Here is a 20186-nt window from a genome sequence, read left to right as displayed (position 1 = left end):
TTCAAGCATTCTATGGGCAATAAATGTGGGAGCCACTCCAGGATTTCCTGGCATATACCAGCCTATTGAGAGAAGCATACTAAAAAGAAACCTATTTAGCTTTGTAAAATACATATTTATTTGACCACAGGTAACATCCTTAACATCTCATGGAAACACTGTATGATTCCCAAGGTTTACATATGTAAAGCAAGTAGGTGAATACTCCGTTTTATTTTTCTAAGTAAATATTCCTTTACGAAAACATCAGTAATGATGTGGACCATCCTGTTCCTCTCAGTTTCTTTCTCTTTTTTTTTTAATTTGTGAAGGAATATCTCAGCTGAGGCTATTTCTCTAACAACAATGAACAAGTCACATTATAGCAACAGCCAGAGAGAGAGGCCATCTATTAGGGGTGGAAAAGACTTTAAAATTTGACCTTAACCCTGCAAGTATTATCACATCAATTAGAGACTTCATTTTCTACTAAGATTCTGGAACTGCCTTCTGGACTAGCAGTCTACCAGGGGCTGGAATTTATAGTACACCTGCTAGGTGACAGTGGCTGCGCCTGTGTGTCCTTTACATACACCTGGTGGACATTCAGGCTGACAGAGGTTATATGACCCACCCCAGGCCATGACAGGAGGGGCAGAGCTCAACCTGGACAGTGTGGTTCCTGAGTCCATGCTGCTAGCTGTGCTATTTCCACCCTCATCTCCACACACCCATCATTCTTCTTAATGTAGATCAACAGTGGCAAGGAAGTGCTCAGGTAATGCTTAAAATAAGTCTAATAAACATAACCCCACAGAAGAAGTCACTTAAACAGATCTTCAGTTGGGAAACTAAATCAAACATTATATGAACTCAGACCCTTCATACTTGTTGATTTTTTTTAAAAAAAATTGAGTGTAGATAGTCCAAAGAAAACTGTACATATTTTTCCATAGTACTAAGGTATTTTATGTACATATGTGATATAAAAGAGTCTCCATGCTATTAGCCACCAAACATTTGACAGAAAATTCTGGGTTCTCCTTGTATGATAATATTTTAGTTGAAAAGAGCTGTTTGTTTTCCTGAAGGCATAGGAAAGAGAGGATCAGAAAACTGGCAGGTTCTCACCTAGCTCTGTTTACTTCTTGTCGTGGCTGTGGCTGGGAGCTAGGGAGAGAGGCGCTCTCCCACCAGCCATCCACGGCAAGTTGGGCTCACCCACTCCCATCACCTTCACAGCCCCTCCCCTGTGATTCAGACTCACAGGCAGGGACTTTCCTAAGTGGCGTCTGCATACATTCAATCATATTCAGTCATAAGCACATCTCCGTTTGGCTTTCTCCTCACACGGCTATTTTTTAATTTTCAGCTCTCCTTCTCTGAGCTAGAATGTTCCTGCCAAGACAAATCGCCAGGCGACTCCCTACTGTGGAGACGCAGAAGCAAAGCTGTGAAAACACGGCCACTAATGAGATCTGGCAGGTCGAACAGTCACTTCTCTTCTGCGTGGTGAGAGCAGCAGCAGGAGTGCTTGAAACTCAATGATTCTCAGCAGTTGCCTCAACTTCCTCCAGGTACAAAACCTTTCACTAGCGCGGCTATGACTTTCACTTCCTTCCAGGGCTCTTTCCCTGGTGACATTTCTGAGAGGCAGTAAAATAGCCCCAAGGCAGGAAGGCGAGGAGGAATTTATACCATGGGGAGTCTGCCCTTGAATAGACTGAAGACCCCCTGAACGACCCAATCAGTGCTGACCCTGCCATGAGTCCTCGGATAAGCAGGTTTTGGATCAACATTCAGTGACTGTGGCAGAATGACAATTATCTACGCAAGTGAAATACACCCAATCTGACCTTCACTGAAGGTACAAGAATGGTGTTGGACCCATCTGCTTCTCTCGATTGAATTTTAATCAGGTAGTAGCTTGAGAACATTGTGCTGGGTTCAGAGCTGTCTAACTAATCAAGTCACCCAATAACAAACAAACCAACCCTTCCAAGAGTCTGCCCCTAACAGCTGATTTACGGTTCTTTTCGGACTTTACACACAGGCACTCACACCCACACATAAGATTGATGTCGGAGTTGCCAGTTCTCACAAAGTTTAACAAGAACTCCACCTAGTGCCAAATGCCTATTAATACACTGACTAATCCTCCTAACTGGCCCTTGGGGATCTAGGATTTCAATCAGCGTCCCTTTGTAGGCTTATTAAAGAGGATCCATAGCGAGTATATGTCAAGCACAGGGCTAGACCTGCAAAGATCCTGGAGACATAAAATGCTAATCAGCACATCCTGTGGCTGTCACATTTGCTTTAAAGTACTTGGGTTTTAAACACTTAACTTGCAAAGGGACAAAGCAGCATCCTGGCAGGTCTGTCAGCCCTACATTCCAAAATCAGCAAAGGAGACCATGCTTCCTTGGTCCTCGTTTTCCAGCTCCCCTGCTCTGCTTGCTGGAGGGAAGCAGGGGGGATACTAGGACCTGACACAGCACCAAGGAATTATTCTTTCAGAGCTTCATTAGAGTTGGTAGATGGGGAGTGTGAACACATGGACAAGGAGGGGAGAGAAGTGATGAAGCTATAACCCAGGACATGCCGCTCGAAGGTGTTCATGTTCTAGTTAAGTCCAAAGGCAGGATCAGGATAAGCCAAGATTCTAGATTCCAGAAAAAAAGAAAAAGGCTTAGTTTCCTGGAGATCCACTCCTAACACAGGAACTTGCATTTGCTTGGCTTGGCTAACTATGGAATTAGGATTTCCTTAAAGCACCCCATTAAGGGAAAATAATGCTATGATAGTAATTTGGGGGTGTGACAGTTCTCCCCGTGAGCCTCCTCAATAAATCTTCTGAAAATTCTGATAACTCAGAGTCTGGAACCCTCATTTCTGCCATGTGCTTCCTTTCTCTGGGTTTCCAAAACCTTCATTCCTGATTCCTGCCTCAGGGATTGCTCAGAGTTACTTCAGATTACTTAATTAAGTATCTTCTACTCCAAAACATACCCTGTGAAAATGCATGAAATTTAGGTACGCAAGATTTTCAAAGAAAGATCAAAATGTCTGTATTTTCAACCAGTTAATGGAAAAGCAAAATGTGGTACATACATTCAATGGAATATTATCTAGCCTTAAAAAGGAATGAAGTTCTGATACACACCACAACATGGATGAACCTTGAAAACATTGTTAGTGAAATAAGCCAGGCACAACAGGATAAATATTGTATGACTCCACTTAATATTGAAATATCTAGAATAGGCAAATTCATCAGGACAGAAAGTCAACTGGAGGTTGGCAGGTGTTCAGTGGAGGGGACTGGGGAGTTACTGCTTAATGGATACAGAGTTTCTGTTTGAGGCAATGAAAAATTTTGGAAATAGTGATGATGACTGTAAAATATTGTGAGTGTAATTAATGCTACTGAGTTGTATGCTCATTTAAAATGGTTAAAATTTTATATTATATATATATTTACACACACACATTTCACCACAATTAAAAACATAATAACATGAAACAAAACAGAACAGAACAAAACACATCTGCCTTTGAAGCCAATCTGACTTGTAGGCTCACACTGTTTTGCAAACATCACTTGCTCTAAAACCAAAGAGATGGCCCCCAAATCCCTCAGTTTCTCCACTTTTCTCAGCCCCATCCAGATTCTCTGGCATCTGGTCATCTGCCAAGAAGTTTCACTCTTCCCGTATATATTTTTCAGAAACTATACTTCAAACTCACACACTTTTGTTCTAAGTAGCTGCTATCTTCACCCTGGCAACTGGGAGGTGCTCTGCTTCTGTGTCCTGGGGTTCCTCTGGGGCTGAGGTTCAAGCTTCAGGCCTCCTCGCTTGCATGGGCAACTCCCAAGACTCTACACATAATTTTGTATTAGAAATTTTTCCTTAAAGGGCACCTCCTAGACTGTATAAGCTTCAAGCCTTGGAATCTGTAATCACTCCTAGGGATTTGTACTATAAAAAACCAAGAAATTTTGTTACACTTACGTGCATTCAAAAACACTTATATGACTATTCAGATATTGGGTGGAACCAAATGAAACTGTCTTTTCTGAAGGTCAAATACTGCCAAAAAAATCAATAATGTCCTATGGATCAACCTAAATAATATTGGATGTTTTCTACCTAATGGATATTCCTCTAGTTTTTAAAATTACAGAAAAAAAAATGTTATGCAGACAATGGGCAACTTGGGAAAATTCCTTCCTTTCTTCATTCACTCAGTAAGCACTGACTGAGTGTCTTGAAAGTACAAAAGTCACTTAGCTGCAGTAAGTCCTGTGAGGTCACAGGACTGCATAAGGCACAGCCATTGACTTGACCTTGAGTAGTTCATAACCCAGCAGGGGAGACTGATATGAAGCAACTCACAGCAGAGTAAAGCCGGTGCTCCACAGACGGTACAGCTGACATGCTGAGGGGAGAGCAAAGGAAGGAAGGGGGGCTGGGGAGAGCTTCGAGGAGGGCTCAGCAATTACTACCTTGGTTGAGGGCTTATGATGTGTCAGGCACTGCATGGCATCAAGGGAATGCTGGAACTGGGCCCTGAAGGATGCCTAGGATCAGAGAGATTGTGGGTGGGATGCAGGTGCAGTTAGGAAAGTGAAGGGTATTCTGGCTGAGGGGATCTCAGTGAGGAACAACATGGTGGCTAGGAAGTACACTGCACGTTTAGGGGTTATAGGCAAGTGGAGAAACACAAACTTGACTGTAAGAAGAGCTAGTCCCTTATTACATGTCAGGCACTGCTCAAGGGGCTTTGTCTGTCTTAACTTACTCACTGTACCCAACTTCCTTTTGAGGGAGTTATTATTGTTTTCATGTGAAGAAACAGACACAGAGACCCTAAGTGACTTGTCCAAGGCCACACAGTCAGTGGGATGCAAACCTGGGCAGTCTGGCCCTGGAATCCATGCTCTTACGCATCATGCTATTTACTTCCTCTGCCGGAGAGACCCCCTTTGGTGACCATCGAGTCCCTTAACAGAAGGGAACATGTGACAAGAACAACCAATATTTAGAGAATATCTACGATGCTGTTTGCTTACATTTTAGGAAGTTTAAAAAAAAAAAAACCAAACCTGAGAATATATACATTTATAAAGTGTTACTAATCAACTCTTATTTTGCCCTAGTTTTTGAGTTCCTTATATACTTAGTAACAGTCCTATTCTACTAACTGGATCAATGGTTTTAACATGTCATCCCAGGATCAGCTGCATCAGCATCTCCTGGGAAGTCAGGCCCCACCCCATTTGTATCAGAAATTATGGGAGTAGGGACTAGAAATCTGTGTTTCTACAGCCTTCCAAGTGATTGTCATATGTGCTAAAATTTGAGAATCACTGGACTAGATAAAGCATTAGCAATCTAAACATTGCTGACCTCTTTTTCTACTCCATTTTTTACTATATATTTTCATTGAGTTGAAAGAAAACCTTTGCTTTCTTAAATAATAATCATTTCCATTTCAACATCTTTAAATTATTTGCTTGGCAGGTCCCTTTTTTAAAAATAAAAATTAAAGCCCAAGTAAATAAGTACTTTTTATTTTATTGCCAAATAGAACCTTTATTATTTAAGAAGTTCATAGCTTTTCTAAGAAAGGCACACATTATATTTCTTTCTTTGCAGGCTGATGGTGGAATGAGGGAAGAATATGAACACATTAATTCATCAAACACTTACTCTGAGACTATATTTAAGGGACACTGGCAGGGGTTTTGGAAAATAAAAGGCTGTCTTCGACAGATGAGCACAGCTTTGTGGGCTTGATTTATCTACAACACTGGAATAACAGGCTTCTAATTCCTTTCTCCCAAATCAAGAAAAACTTTTAAGAGACAATTTACCTAACTTAGTCCTTCTGAAATTTGGTGTTAATTACCTTTGGTAACAGTGCCATCATTTAAAGATGAAAAAGGCAGGCTTTTAAAAATCTGCTGCAGCAACTGGATTTTAACATAAAAAATGTAGATGCCCCAGTTTTACTGCATCTGGCTCCTGGCCTGCCCCAGTCTCTGTCCTCTCCGATCCATCCTCCAAGCAGTCATCAATTCCTGTTTCTGAAACGTAGATCTTGGGAAGTTCATCAAGGCTTTCAGGCATACAGTCCAGACTGCGCAGCCGGCTTTATGCGGCTCTTCTGAGACTAGTTCACCAATCTCACCAGCCTCATCTTCCTCTCCTTGATCCTCTTGTCAGTCAAGGGCCTCCACTTCTACCAAGTCTGTCACCCAGGCCACTGCCCCCAGTACTCCATTCTCCCTTCCTTCTCTACCCAGTGTGTGCCTGCTTTCCTTCAGGACTCTGGTAGAGCTCTTCTGGTTGCAGGAAACAGAAACTCTACTCAAATTAGCAGTATGGGCGGGTAGGGGGGTAGGGGGAGGGGGGAGTGAAATGTAAGGTAAATAAACCCAGAGCTGGGGCTGCTCAAATGGTGCTCTCAGCAACCACTCTCAGCCCTGCACTCTCGCCATCTCTTGGTTCTGCTCTTCTGCGGCTTTGTTCTCAAATGGGCCCTGCCCACATGCTGGCGGGGCAGCCACTCTCAGCTCCACGTGTATATTCTATTCCCTAGCAGGCCCAGGCAGAGCGAGTACCCTTACTTCTTAATTCTTCTACTGAAGACCCAGGGGCTGACTTCCTCTACTGGGTCACCAGCTCATCCCAAGGTAGCTGCTCTGAGTATGATTGCCCAGCACTGAGAGACAGTTTGGCACAGCTTAGGTGCTCAGTGAATATTTACTTATTATTATTAACTATTAATGTCGGAGAATGAATGAATAAATGATGGAACCCTTTGGTACAGTGTGGTAGATCAATGAGTTAAGTTGAAGCGAAAGGAACGCATGGTCAACTTTTCTTGGGTATGGTTAAGCAAGACTTTACAGGGAAGGAAATGCCTGAACTTGGGTGACAAACATATGTAGGCACTCCCTATGGCAGGGCAGGGAGCTGGGTGAGAGGAGGGGAGGACATTGCAAAAAGTAGGACGATCCTGTGTAAAGGCTGAGAGGCATGAAACCAGCTGCTGTGCTCAGAAAACTTTTTTCAGATTTGCTGGCCACTTAGATACATCTGGAAAGAGGAAGCAGGTAAGTACAATGAAATGTGCATAGTTGCGCAGGATGATGGCAACTGGAGGGCAGGTCATAAAAAACGTTGTATGCCACCCCAAAGACTTTGCTCTCAGGTAGCTGGGAGCTCCAGAAGAGGTTTGTATCCAGATGCCAGGGCTTTGGGTTCCAGCTCCCTTACCAGCAGGGTGGTAGTGAATAAATTATTTTAGCCACCCCAATTCCTCCCTCCTGGGGCCGTTGTGAGGGCTAATGAGATAACAACTGAAAGAACCTCCTACAGTGCCAGACACATGGTAGACACTCAATGAATGTGAGTGTTTCTTCCTTCCTCGTGACCAGGTGAATTTTACATTTAATTTACTGGGGATGGGGCAGGAAATTCAATGTATTAAAACCCTCTGTACATCATTTTACAATCCCAGAGTTCAGCGGGTGCTTCAAAGTGAAAATGATAGAGAACTGGGTCATACATTACTTCCTATCATTCATGAAGACAACTAAGGTTTCAAATTCCTCTCATCCCAATTGATTTCATTGTGATTGGAAGAAGTGAGATGCATCCTTGTTGCTGAAGATGTGCATTTCATACTTGTTACTTTGAGATTTTGTAAAGGCATACGGAGGTTTAAAATATTGTCGAATCCTTTTAAAATTCATATAGCTCAAGGCTAAAGACGCACAGAGGGATTTTCTTTTAGAAATCACAGGCATGTTTGTCCGTAATGAAACTTTTCTTCTTATGGAATTCCCTTAGCCATACGTATTTCTTCATAAGAACAAATTAGTCAAGAGCAGAAGATGATTAAAATCACACCATAGAGAGACTGGGGACTGATATTTGCAGAGGGAAGTAATTCCCATTATAATGCTTGTTTAAAAGCTTTAAAATTAGACACAAAGGAAACCTGTTTACTTGGTCAGTATGATATAGCGGAAAACAGCTGAAGTCAGAGAAGCCACATACATCCTTGTTCCTAGGAGTTAGTTACATGTCCTGCAACTTACCAGGTATATGATCCTGGGAAAGTCACTTGGCATCCCCAAGACTTGGTTTTCTTGCTGTAAAGAGGAAGAGCCCTAAATTTATAAGACTATAGGAGGCTGAAGGAAAAAACGTTGGATTATAATGGATTGAAAACTATGACATGCTGGATAAATATAAAGGTTATTATTTTTTAAAATATCAGTTTCCTAAAATCATTTAGGACATGAAAATAATAGAAGTCCTGTATATCATGAATTGTTTTACATGGAATCTATATATACTGTGGTAAGATCATTTCTTTAATATATATCTACACAGACATGTCATTCTGTATCTGACTTCTGATTCTCAATTTGAGTATTAAAGAAGAATCTGCTGCGAGTGACAATGTTTTGACTTCTTAATTTCTTTAAACCACCAAAGCACATGAAAACAATAAAGTTGCATTTGTGAACTATTAACTTATTCTTCTGATGGTTGGACTTCATTAGCTTCATTAAGGGGCACTAGGGACAATGTGAAATATTAACTTTCTGGAAACTTCAAAGTGATTATGTAAAGGGAAAGACAAAAGCAGCAGGAACATGTATAAACTATCATCATAAAATCCAGTCAGACATTTCACTATGGAGGACAGAATAATGCAAGTTCTGCAACCTGCTCCAGGGGCAATGAAAAGAAACTAAAATGTAGCCCTCACAGTCTACTTTCCATTAATGTCAAGGAAAATTACTTGGGAAACAAAATCGCTCCTCTTTACCACAGTTCATCCGGAAAACCCCCACAAATCATTACAGATTATGCTTTTAATTCATAAAGACTATACATGGGATTTTGACCTTTATTCGGGGTCTGTAAGTTTCTAACTTACATCATCTGTTTTATATTGATCACCTGGAAGAATTCAACAGGTGCTCTCTTTGCCCAGATCCAGTGGTGCAGCCAGGCCATGTTTCTTCCAATTTTGTTAAAAAAAGATACCCTTGAAGTAACACGAGTAGATGGAATGTAGCTTATTAGAGTTCACTAAGAATCTTTATAATGTTGCCTTCATCTTATTTAAGTTCATATAATTATTACAAGCTCTACAAATACCCTTCTTCAGAGCCAGGGGGCAAGGGGTGGAGGAACATATTCCAGAACTGGTTTTGAGTTGTTTCCTAGGGCTATCAGGTAAAATCCTGATACTACATTCCTACCTATTTCAGTAAGTTTTAGATGTCCCTTTCCTGATTTAACATGACTATTTTACAGAAGGATCATATGGATTATTTGATTGAAATTAAAATGAACCTGACTTTGAATATGGGACCTTTCTCAGTGATGATAACACATATGAATGTAGGATAAAAGAGGGTGGTGGGGAGCTGGAGGGAGTGATATGAGTTGTAGTTCTGCTGGTTATAAAGACAGAATAGCCAACCTAAAATCAGCACAAACAGTACCAACCCTAAAAACAAAACAGGAATTTACTGACTAACATATATCTGAAATGTCCAGGAGAGGAGGGCTCCAGGCACAGTTCTGTTAGAGGCCCAGGCCATGTCTGCAGGATTCAGTTTATCCCTCTCCATTTCCAGGCCTTACTTTCTCAGGGTTCTGTTCTCAGACTGTAGGTGGTGTCGGGAAGGCTGCAGCAAAACCCAGGCCCTACTTCCTGCTGAATTCAGCAAGCTGAAAAAGGGCAAAAATTCTCCTTCCCAGAATTCACATGAAAGTCTATTGTGTCTCATTGGCTCTGACTTGATCACATGTCCACACTGATCCAATCGCAGCAGCCAGGGAAATGAAACCCCACCCCCCACCCCAAATGTCAGCCTCAAATCACAAATCTACCTATGGAATCAGGGGGGTGGATCTGACTCCACCAGAAGCAAATAAACTGAGAGTGGGAGTGGGGTGGGTTGGGATGCAATTTCCAGATGGTGAATGGATTTTAGGTGGCAAAAATGACAGCTATTCACTATGTAGATGGGAGTGGGAGGACCGATATGTCCTGGTTCAGTAGACACAAAGAATGGTGGAAGGAGGAATATTAAGAGAAGAAAGAGGGTGGCACCCTGTACTGGGCCAAACAGAGAAAGCAGTGGGAGCCCCTAAAATTGGGTCTTGTCCCACCAGTGTTTGATGTCACTTTGTCACCTTGGGCTTTGGGCCTCAGTTTCTCAATTGGACACCAAGAGAGTAAGACCACGTCCATGATTCTTTTCCTGGAGTATGCATCCAAATCAACTGGGAAATTGTATTCAAATTACACAGGCCCAGGATGAGTTCTGCTGCCCACCTGCAGTCAACAGCCATTGGGAAGAATCTGCCATCATAATCAGGCAAACACTCTGTGAGTCGGATCCAGAAATGTTTACTTTTCACCCCTGCAAGGGCTCTGCAGGTGGATTACAGCTTTGGGTGGCAGAATCCTTTACCTCTTGTAGTCCATGGAGACAAAAGTGGCACAGTAATTCTTCTCAAGCACCTCCCCAAAGATGTACAAGTATAAACCTCTCGAAAGAGGAGCGGTTCTCAAAGTGGGTTCTGTGGATCTTTGCAAGGACTCAAGACCCTTTCGGGGAGCCCATAATGTAAAAACTGTTTTTATGAAACAACCTTTTCACTGGTTGACATTGCAACTAACCTGTAAGAAACTATCAGTTGTTAAATTTTGGTCTAGTATCAAAAAATAATGTTCACATTTACCTGAAAAGACTATTAAAAAATATTCCTTTTCCCCCCAAATTACATATCTGTGTGAGGCTGGATTTTCTTCATATACTTCAACCGAAGAATATAACATCACAAGTTGAACACAGAAGCAGATGTGAGAATCCAGCTGTCCTCTATTAAACCAGATAATACAGGGATTTACAAAAATGTAAAACAGCGTGAATATTCTATTTTTTTTTAATTTGGAAAAAAGGCTTTTTCATAAAAATGTTATTTATACCATCACATTATTTATTACTATTATTTTTAAAGGAATTATACTATTTTAGAGGAATTATAGTATTAATTTTAGAGGAATTAATATTCAAACTTTTTCTCAGTTTTATTTTCTCATAGAGTAAATGCCAATATTCATAGCCCACATAAACAAAAACTCTTAGGAGTCCCCAGTAATTTTAAAGAGTATAGTATAAAGGGGTCCTGAGACCAAAAAGTTTGAGGATCTCTGGACTAGAGTGAACAAGTTCACTGGGACTATTTTTATATTTAACTGCCCCAGGCTCATAGAGCTTACGTAGACAATCAGCACAAACTACAAAACTGACACCCCAACCACTGCAGAGCCTGATTTGTGCTATAAAACCTGAGGAAATGGGGACGATTCAATGGGTTCATTGCTGAACATTTATTCTTGCTCATTACTTCACATCTGTTAGGTTTGGCCCTTTGAGATTGTTGCCAGTATGTAACTCTCATTTTAGCCATTAGATGGCACTGTTTGCACAGAAAATACTTCAGCAGGGGCTATATCTCTAGCTGATTCCTAGAGATTTTAGATGGGACAAATAAGGAGGGTTTGGTACATCTTAAACCAACATACGCTGAATTTATTATGGTTTCTTTCCTTTTTGTTTTTGTAAATTCCTAAATTTGAAACCAATGATAGTGAGAAGTTGATAAAAAGCTGGTTTCTGATAGGAGACAATAATCTGATCTCATTTTTATAGATAAATATCTTCTATACTAGGGGTTCTCAACTTTGGCTGTACAGCACCTGGGAGCTTCTAAAATCCAGATGTCAGGTCTTTCCCAAACAATTACATCTGAATCTCTGGGTGTGAAGCTCAGGAATCGTATTTTTGAAAACTCCCCAGTAGATTCCAGTGTGCAGCCTAAGCTGAGTATCATAGTCCTATAAACTTTGTCACTAAGAAACCACCAACTGCTGTTAAAAACAGTTTGGGGGGTCCTTAAAAAGTTACACATAGCATTGACCATATGACCCAGCAATCCCACTTCTAGGTATAAACCCCAAAGAACTAAAAGCAGGGATTAGAGCAGATATTTGTACACCAATGTTCATAGGAGCATTATTCAGTATAGCCCAAAGGTGGAGGAAACCCAAGTGCCCATCAACAGATGAATGGATTAAACAAAATGTGAAAAGAAGAAGTGCTGGTACATGCTACAACATGGTTGAACCTTGAAGACATCATGTAAGTGAAATAAGCCAGACACAAAAGGACAGATATTATATGATCTCCCTTATATGAAATATCTAGAATATGCAAATCCACAGAGACAGAAAGTAGATTAGAGTTGGGAGGGGGCAGAGGAGGAATGGGGAAGTCAATGCTCAGAGGGTGCAGTGTTTCTGTTTGGGGTGATGGAAATGTGGTGGTGGTGGATGGTGATGATAGCAGCACAACATTATAATTATTGCCACTGAATTGTATGCTTAAAAGTGGTTAAGATGAGAAATTTTACATTGTATATGGTACTGCAATAAGAATTTTAAAAATGGTTGAAATGGTGAATTTTATGTTATGTAAATTTTACTTCAATAAATGTATACGTATATTTGGTCAAGAAAAAAAAAAGCTACCAAACGGTTCTGAGGAAGAGGCAATGACTTTTCCTTCTCCCTTCATTAAATTTTCTTAAACCCATTACAATTAATTGTTTCCAATCATTTAAATGTCAGCCAGTAATGTGGGAAAAGGAGCCAGGAAGAAAGGTTCAAAGCAAATCTCTGAACCAATTCAAGTAACCACAATCACCAGAATTTACCATCTGGGTGACTTTATTGTATAGGTACGGGTAGACAAAAATGTCAGAGTATAAAAAAGGACATGCCAGGGTCTCAGACATGTAAGAGGCATAAACGGGAGGTGAAATGGGTGTCCTTAAAAGAAAATGCTGTGATAATCTTTATTTTGCTGTCTGACCTCCACTCTAACCCGGGTTTTCAACCCTTGGCTATGGTTTAAAATTCACCTGGGAACCTTCAAACATACAGACGTCTGGACCTCACCAATGGAGATTTTGATTCAATATGTCAGGATGGATCTAACATCAGTACTTTTTAAAAGCTCCCAGGGTGAGTCTAACGTGCAGCCAATTTGAGAACCACTGATCTAATCAAATCAGCTATTTTTTAAATTGCATGACAAATCCCACACCATTAAGGGATTCTGTCTTAAAATAACACTTGGGAAAACCCAGTTTCATGAACAAATGTAACCTACGTTCGAATCCATTCTTACAGTGTTATATACTGTTGCGCTTTATGACTGTGTGTGCCGGAGCAGGAAGATGGACGATCAGAGTCATTACTGTACCTGCCACTTTTACTAGCTAAGTTACGCTCATCTTCATTTATCCTTGACTCCTGAGGAAAGGCTGGTATGTCAGTTACACATTATTTCCAAGAGACCTCCTGCAGTGAAAATCTACAGATTTTCCAGACCTTGTAATATGAGTGTACCGTCTTCAGTTCCTCTCTGCTTTCTACATTAACAATTCAGGCTCTTTCTTTGGCTCATGAATACAGCATCTCTGCTTAGTGAAGGGCAATGAGCAACACCCACAATGGGTTTCAATCAACCGTCCTTGAAGTCACAAAACCTCCCTCTCCTCCAGGGCCAAGGTTCCCTCCTTAACGGCACCGCTGTGGGGCCCATCCCGGAAAAGGGCTCTCTCATCTTGCAGCAATTCCCATGATTGCTTCTGAACCTGATTAACTCTGCACAGGCAATTAGAAAAATGCTAAGACAGGGCAGTGGAACTGCAGTGCCCCAGGGCTGTGCCTCATTCTCACCTTGCCTTGGTTATTCTCTGTTTGCCAAGTACCCTCACTCCCAACTTCATTCTCTCTCCTGCTTTGTGCCTGGAGTGACCCCTGTGGACTGCAAGCTCCTTTGCTCTCTGGCTTCCAGATGGGTTTGGCCAATGGGAAGAGAGGCGGGGGAGATCAATGGCGGGGGGGGGGGGAGTGGGGGGGGAGAGAAGTCCAGTGGGTTGTGCAGCAGTTCCATTGCTAAACCCTGCTCCACTGTGGGAGTCTCCCTCTCCCCATAGGAAACCCCTTCCTGTGCAAGCCCTTCTCCTAGGGGAAACGCCCCTCCTTTTCAACCCCCCTGCTTTGGAAGACGCCCCTCCTGTGTGAGAACTCCCTCCTCTCCCCCTCCTGTGAGAGCCCCCCTGCTTTGGGAGACCCTCTCCTGTGAGGGCCCCTCACTCCAGCTCTCATCTGGCTCCAGCAACCCTAGAGCCTTTCCCTGGGCCCTTTAGCGCTGGAGTGGGAACTGCTTCCTGCCATTGCCAGCCCCTGGGAAAGATCCCTGGTTGAATTAAGTTTTCTTCAAAATCTCAGTTTAATGCTGGGGCCCTGACTGCCAGGACACCTTCTATTCTAAGCTCTCTGAATTCATATTTTACTTTTCAGTTATTCACACTGGAGTCATGTAGGCAAAACTCAGGTGCCTCAAAGATCTTAACTTAAGGAGATCTTCTAAGTACCAGGTTACTTTAAGGCATCTTGTTCTATATATAGCCTCCATGACATTCTAGACAACTTTGAAATACTCTTTATACTAATAGGTAGGTGCCTCAATATCCTGTTCCATGAAACAAAGGGGTTGCACGAGATGATCTCCGAGGTTCCCTTCTCCAGGCTCTAGCTTCTTCTGACACTATGATGAATTCACAGGTAGATTTTAGCACAGTAGAGGAAGGAGCCCACACAGAGAATGGGCAGGAGACACTAATACACTGTCCTGGTGGGTATGAGAAATGCTGTTCTTTACAGTGACTATGAGGCAATTCATTACATTTTTAAAGTTATTCATTCGTTTATTCAACAAGTGTTCACTTTACCAAATTCTTGATGTGCTTGGCTTTAGGGTGAGCAAGTAAACTGAGGTGTGACCTCAGCTTCAAATAGATCAGTGCCTGGGGAGCAGAAAGGCACCTACACCACAGGCTCCCGAACTTTGGTGTGCATCACAATCACCTGGAGGACTTGTTAAAACACAGATTGCCAGGTGGCACCCTCAGTTTCTGACTCAGTAGGTCTTGCATGTCTAACAAGCTCCCAGATGGTGCTGCTGTGCTGCTCCCTGAGGATCAGGCTTTGAGAACCACCAATCTAAACACTTACCTAGGACACAGCCTGCTAAACTAAGAAGAGGTTATGTGCAAAATGCTGTGATAGCTGTGAGATGGGAGCAATTCCACTCAAGTGGGTGAGGGAGGACGAGACCCGGCAGGTATTAGTACAGAGAAGCAGCTGGGCTGGACTTTACAGGGTGCTCAGGAATCTACCGATCACAGGAGAGAAGGCATTTCAGCCAGTGTCTGAAGCACGAGGAGCAGTGAAGGGATGTGAAAACACATAGACTGTTTGAAAAATGGTCTTTGTGTGGTGTGGCTGGCTGTGGACCCACTCCAGGCAGGAGAGATGCTGGGTAAGTGTGGGGCCAGCTTGTGCTGGGCTTGTTTCTGTCCCCTCTCGAGTCTCTGTCCCAGCCTCTTGATCCACGTTTTTCTCCAGTCATCACTGGCCCTCAAAACCCCCCAGGACGGCCTGCATATACCCGTCCTCAGTGCATCTCCTGTCTGCCTGGGCCTCCCCTGAACACAGAGGCCTGGGAGGCTCTCGGCATGCATGGTCTGGAGATGCGAGGGACTTAGCTCATGGGCAACCCTGGCCAATGGGGGCAGGAGATGACAGATAAATACCACCCCCTTCAGTGCCTCTCAGGAACGATTCTACACAGATCCTCCTCAGGTGAAGAACTCGATAATGCATGCTTACCCTGGCTTCTCTCTTCCCCAGCCTCGCTCTCCCGGACCCCTCCCTCCTGCTCCCTGGAATGCCTTCCCCAAAGGAAACTGCCTGCACTGAGCCCTGATCTCAGGCTCTGCTTTCTGGGAAACCCAAGCCCACAGGCAGCAAAAGCCATGCTGGGGAGTTTAAACTTTGTCTTGAAGACAAAGCACATCAGAACTTTTCTAGGATTAATAAAAGAAAAAAAAAATTCTGATAAAAAAAAAAGTCACAAAGGGGGGCATCACTCAGGGGGTTGCTGAGGAAAGAGCCATCACGATGGACTCAGTCCACTAATGAACTTCTGCTGGTGGCTACTCAAGGGCTGGGCAGTCACGCCTTGGCATTGCCATGCCCTCCTGTTCAAGGACAATGCAGGAAAACGGAGTGCCATTGCTAGGGCAGAGCTATCTGGACAGAGGCCAGTCTGTTCATATGGTGGGAACAGTGAAGTAAACAATGAAAGGATCACCCTCAATGTAAAGATAGGTAGCTGGAAAGGAAGAAAATTACCATTCCAAAAAGGAAAGAGAAAAAGGGAGGGGAGAGCACTCCTTTCTGCAGCAGCCCATATGTGTAGGAGGACATCCTATTGAAGCCCAGAGCCTTTTAATGCAGAGAAGAGAAATCTCCCCCAGTCTCTCCCTCCTCAGACCCCCCACAGCCCAACTGGGTCAATAAGGAAAGTAGAAACCAAAGGGGGCTTCGTGGCTCAGAATAAGAAGATGGTCCGAGGGGAGCAGCAGAGGAGTTTATAGGTGGTTTCCCAGGACATACACTCAGTAGGTGATTTCTGCTCTGTGCTGCAATTACCTGCTGTAGCCCACAATGTTTGTAAAAGGATGCTGAATTTTTGTTAATGTGTACCACGGGGGAAGTAAAAGGAAAAGGATGACATTAGCCTGGGGAAGTGGGTCAGTGAGAAGGGATGGGGCAAAGCAGCCAGGGTCCAGGCCAGGTGATCCAAGGAAAGTGTGCGCTTCCTCCGTCCCCAGGGGGCGCCAGAGATCCGGGGGCCGGGGTGGTGGTGGTGAGGGGAGTGAGGGGTTCTGCAGGGGTGGGCAGGGGCACTAGTAAACATGCTGCCAGTGTACAGAAGGAATGACACCAGAAGTCCAGGAACTCTGGGGAGTTCTATATTTCACTTAGACACAGTAAATAGGTGAAATGCTGGCGAAAGATCTGTCCAAATCGCTAGAGTGTCAGGAAACACCCCTTTACTCAGACAGGGCGAGGTAGCTTGTCATATCCATAAGTGTCTGGAACTGCTGAGTGTGTAGGAGATATACTGCGTACCGAAAATGGTTCACTCAGGGTTGCTTTTTAAAATATGGGAATTTAAGGCACACTGTATTTTCTTCTTATCTAATATTTTGAATAGATAAGGCTCATCGCTTAGTTCAAAATTCAAAGAGTATAAAACAGTAGCAGGGAAAAGTCTCCTCACAGTTAACCTGCTGATGCTCAGTTCTCCTCCCCACAGGCAACCAATGACACTAGTTCTTGTACCTTTCAAGGATATTTTATGATTTTGCAAGCAAAAATACATAAAAAATACTTTTTCTATTCTATTTTACACAAATGATACCATACTATACACATATTACAAGTTATGTTTTTCATTTAATGATGCTGGGCGATTTTTCCATATCAGCCCTTTATAATATATTCCATTTCTTTTCTGAGTTTGCATGATACTTCTTTGCAGGGAAAATTCATTTAAGCAGTCAGGGCATTTAGGTTGTTTTCTAACTTTTGCTATTACAAAAAAAATAGTGAAATGAATAAACCAGTAAGATATAATATATTCTTAAATGTGCTTTTATTACATCAAGAGTACAGATGACTTTTTCCCAGTAAACCATGAATGCAATTTAATATGGTAAACCAGATTCATTTAATAAAAATGCATTGTTGAAAACACTGTTGGTGCAAATATTTAAGTAGGGTATACTTTATAAGGAAGATTAGTTATTACAGCTAGAAGAAGTGTGGTTTCAAAAACAGATCATGCAAACATTGAGTGATTTTTAGCATCCATTGGCTTAGACAGCCAAAACCAATGAAGTTAACTTAAAAGCAATAAGGAAGGCTATTTGCAAAGGGCAGAAGCAGCCCTGGCCACTCAAGTAGACTTAAAAAGCTCTGAGCCTGGAGTTAGGAAGTCTGGGCTTGATTCCTAACTCTAACCTTGTGACCTTTTCAATAAAGTGGAGATGATGTCCTGTCCTATCTGTACCTGGCAAAGCTGTTGTGATGATAGATTGGAAATTATTTCACATCTGTGAAGTCCCCTTCTGATCTATAACTGTCTGTACCAATGTTAAATACTGTTGTGATTCTTGTTTTACTTACAGTGACATTTTTGAAAGTCAGTATATAATCTATGGAATACATTCTGAAATAAATTTCATAAAAAAATACACTGGGCATGACCAATTTAATTAAATGTACTCAGTGGTGGCCCTGATATATCATACTGTTTTAAACCAATTAAATGAAGAATCAGAAAGGAAACAGATAGTTATTGGCTAAGCTACCACCACTTTTTAAAAAATACTCTCCTCATCTCTCCATCTCATCTACAATTATTAAAATCAAGTTCACTCCTAACAACCTCGACAGGAGATAAATATGGAAGCCACTCAAATCTGATGGGGTAGGTAATATCTTTTTGCCAATTAACAAACTGCCAATATGTTTTGATTCAAAGGCAGCGTAGTCTCTCTAGATGCATCTGGAAATGATCAGTAAAACAAATGGACGAACAAAATTTAAGTACTCTGGAAAATGAAATGCTGATCTGTGTGGATTTGAGAAATATTAGGACACCTCCCCATCTCACTCATTAAAACCTCCAAGACGTACCATCACTAAAGCAGACAGGTGCCCCAGGCCATTCCGAGCTGGTCCATTCAAGCCTCCATGACCTCTTTTCTAGTCACTGCCACCATGGCAACAGTCCACTGACCTAACCTTAGGCGAAATAGAATGTCTGGCAAGACTGAGACTTGCAATAATTCCACTTGTCAATACAGGCCAGGAAGAAATGGATGGACTCATACCAAGTTACTTAACAAACCCCCAGCAAGTAAACAGACCCCGAATTCAGCATGTCCCCCAGGAAAGCCAAACATCACATCATTAGTGTCCAAGGAAATCTACCTCATGACACCTGTCCGTCAAAGCCCTTCACTGAGTTTGCACTTCTTCCTTCAATATTTTATCCATTCATCATTTTCCAAAAAGACAAAACTGTACTGAATGACTCATTCAAGGTGATTATTAATCTGATTATTAATTCCCTCCAAACTTTAATTTTAATAAATAAATACAAAATCATCTACAGGAAAGAACGTATTCTGTTGTACAAGTTTCCTTATGAGAATATCATTCAGAAATATCTGCTTCTATTGTCTAAACTTCCCTCTGGGGGAGGACACGGGTCTAGAAATATCAATTCCAACACCCAGGATCTAAACTTTTATTCCAAACACAGAAGAGACACTCTTTCCACTCACCACTTTTTCTTGAAATGTTCTATTGTATAGCCTGTAGTTTGTAATAGATTGCCTTTTTGGTGGCAGTGCTCTCTGATTTGGAAATAAAAATACTGTTTCAGAGATTTATTTTATAATTCATCTTACGGTTTGTCATGGCTGGGAAGGTCAGCTTCCAGATTTTCTATCCTAAGTTACTTTTCAACAGATTTTGCAAACAGACTAAGGGAGGGCTTTCATCTGGACCTGAACAAACTCGTCAAGCCCCCTCCCTGTTTTGTTAAAATGTAAACAGTCAGAAATCTCATAATTTCCCAAATCAATTATTTGAAAAAGAATAAACAGGTGCTTTGGAGACACCGGCATTATAAAAAGAAAATGGTAAATTATTCATGGGCCAGCTGCTCAACTGATGTGATTCCGGGGAAGGTTCTCCTAGGCTCTAAAGCTCAATTAGCAAATCAATTAAGATCATCTCCCTCTCTTGCCAGCAAGGACCACATAGCTACCCTCCACCATCCCCCAATTCAGAGCTTTCCCATGTATTCCCATCACCAATGCCGAATAAGCCAGTCAACTGGAGGTTCTTTTGCTTTTCCACTAATAGTGAACAACAGCGTGGTGGTGAGGTTTACAGTTTAATTAAAGATTAGCAACCACCAGAGCAAGCAGGGCTTGTGTTCTGCCCTGCTTATTTATATCTGTCCCAGTACTTTCTGCTTTAGAAGCTGGGCTCAGCACGGGCTCAGGGGAGGCTGAATGGTGTGGCTGGCTGTCACTTTGTTTCAGGAAAATAGATAGGACCAGGTAAAGCAGATGGTTCTTTAGGGGGCACATCCA

At 42.2% G+C, this 20186-nt stretch overlaps 1 protein-coding gene across 1 annotated transcript in view; it reads right to left on the bottom strand.

Moving 5' to 3' along the window:
• CHN2 (chimerin 2) overlaps positions 1-20186 on the bottom strand; it is a 297938-nt gene that overhangs the window by 85440 nt on the left and 192312 nt on the right. The gene's annotated exons all lie outside the window — the stretch shown is intronic.

The sequence above is a fragment of the Choloepus didactylus genome, chromosome 5 (genome assembly GCF_015220235.1).
Source record: "Choloepus didactylus isolate mChoDid1 chromosome 5, mChoDid1.pri, whole genome shotgun sequence".
In the NCBI taxonomy this organism is placed as follows: Eukaryota; Metazoa; Chordata; class Mammalia; order Pilosa; family Megalonychidae; genus Choloepus; species Choloepus didactylus.
Note: the sequence above shows the minus strand (reverse complement) of the source record. Positions and strands in the feature narration are given on the sequence as shown.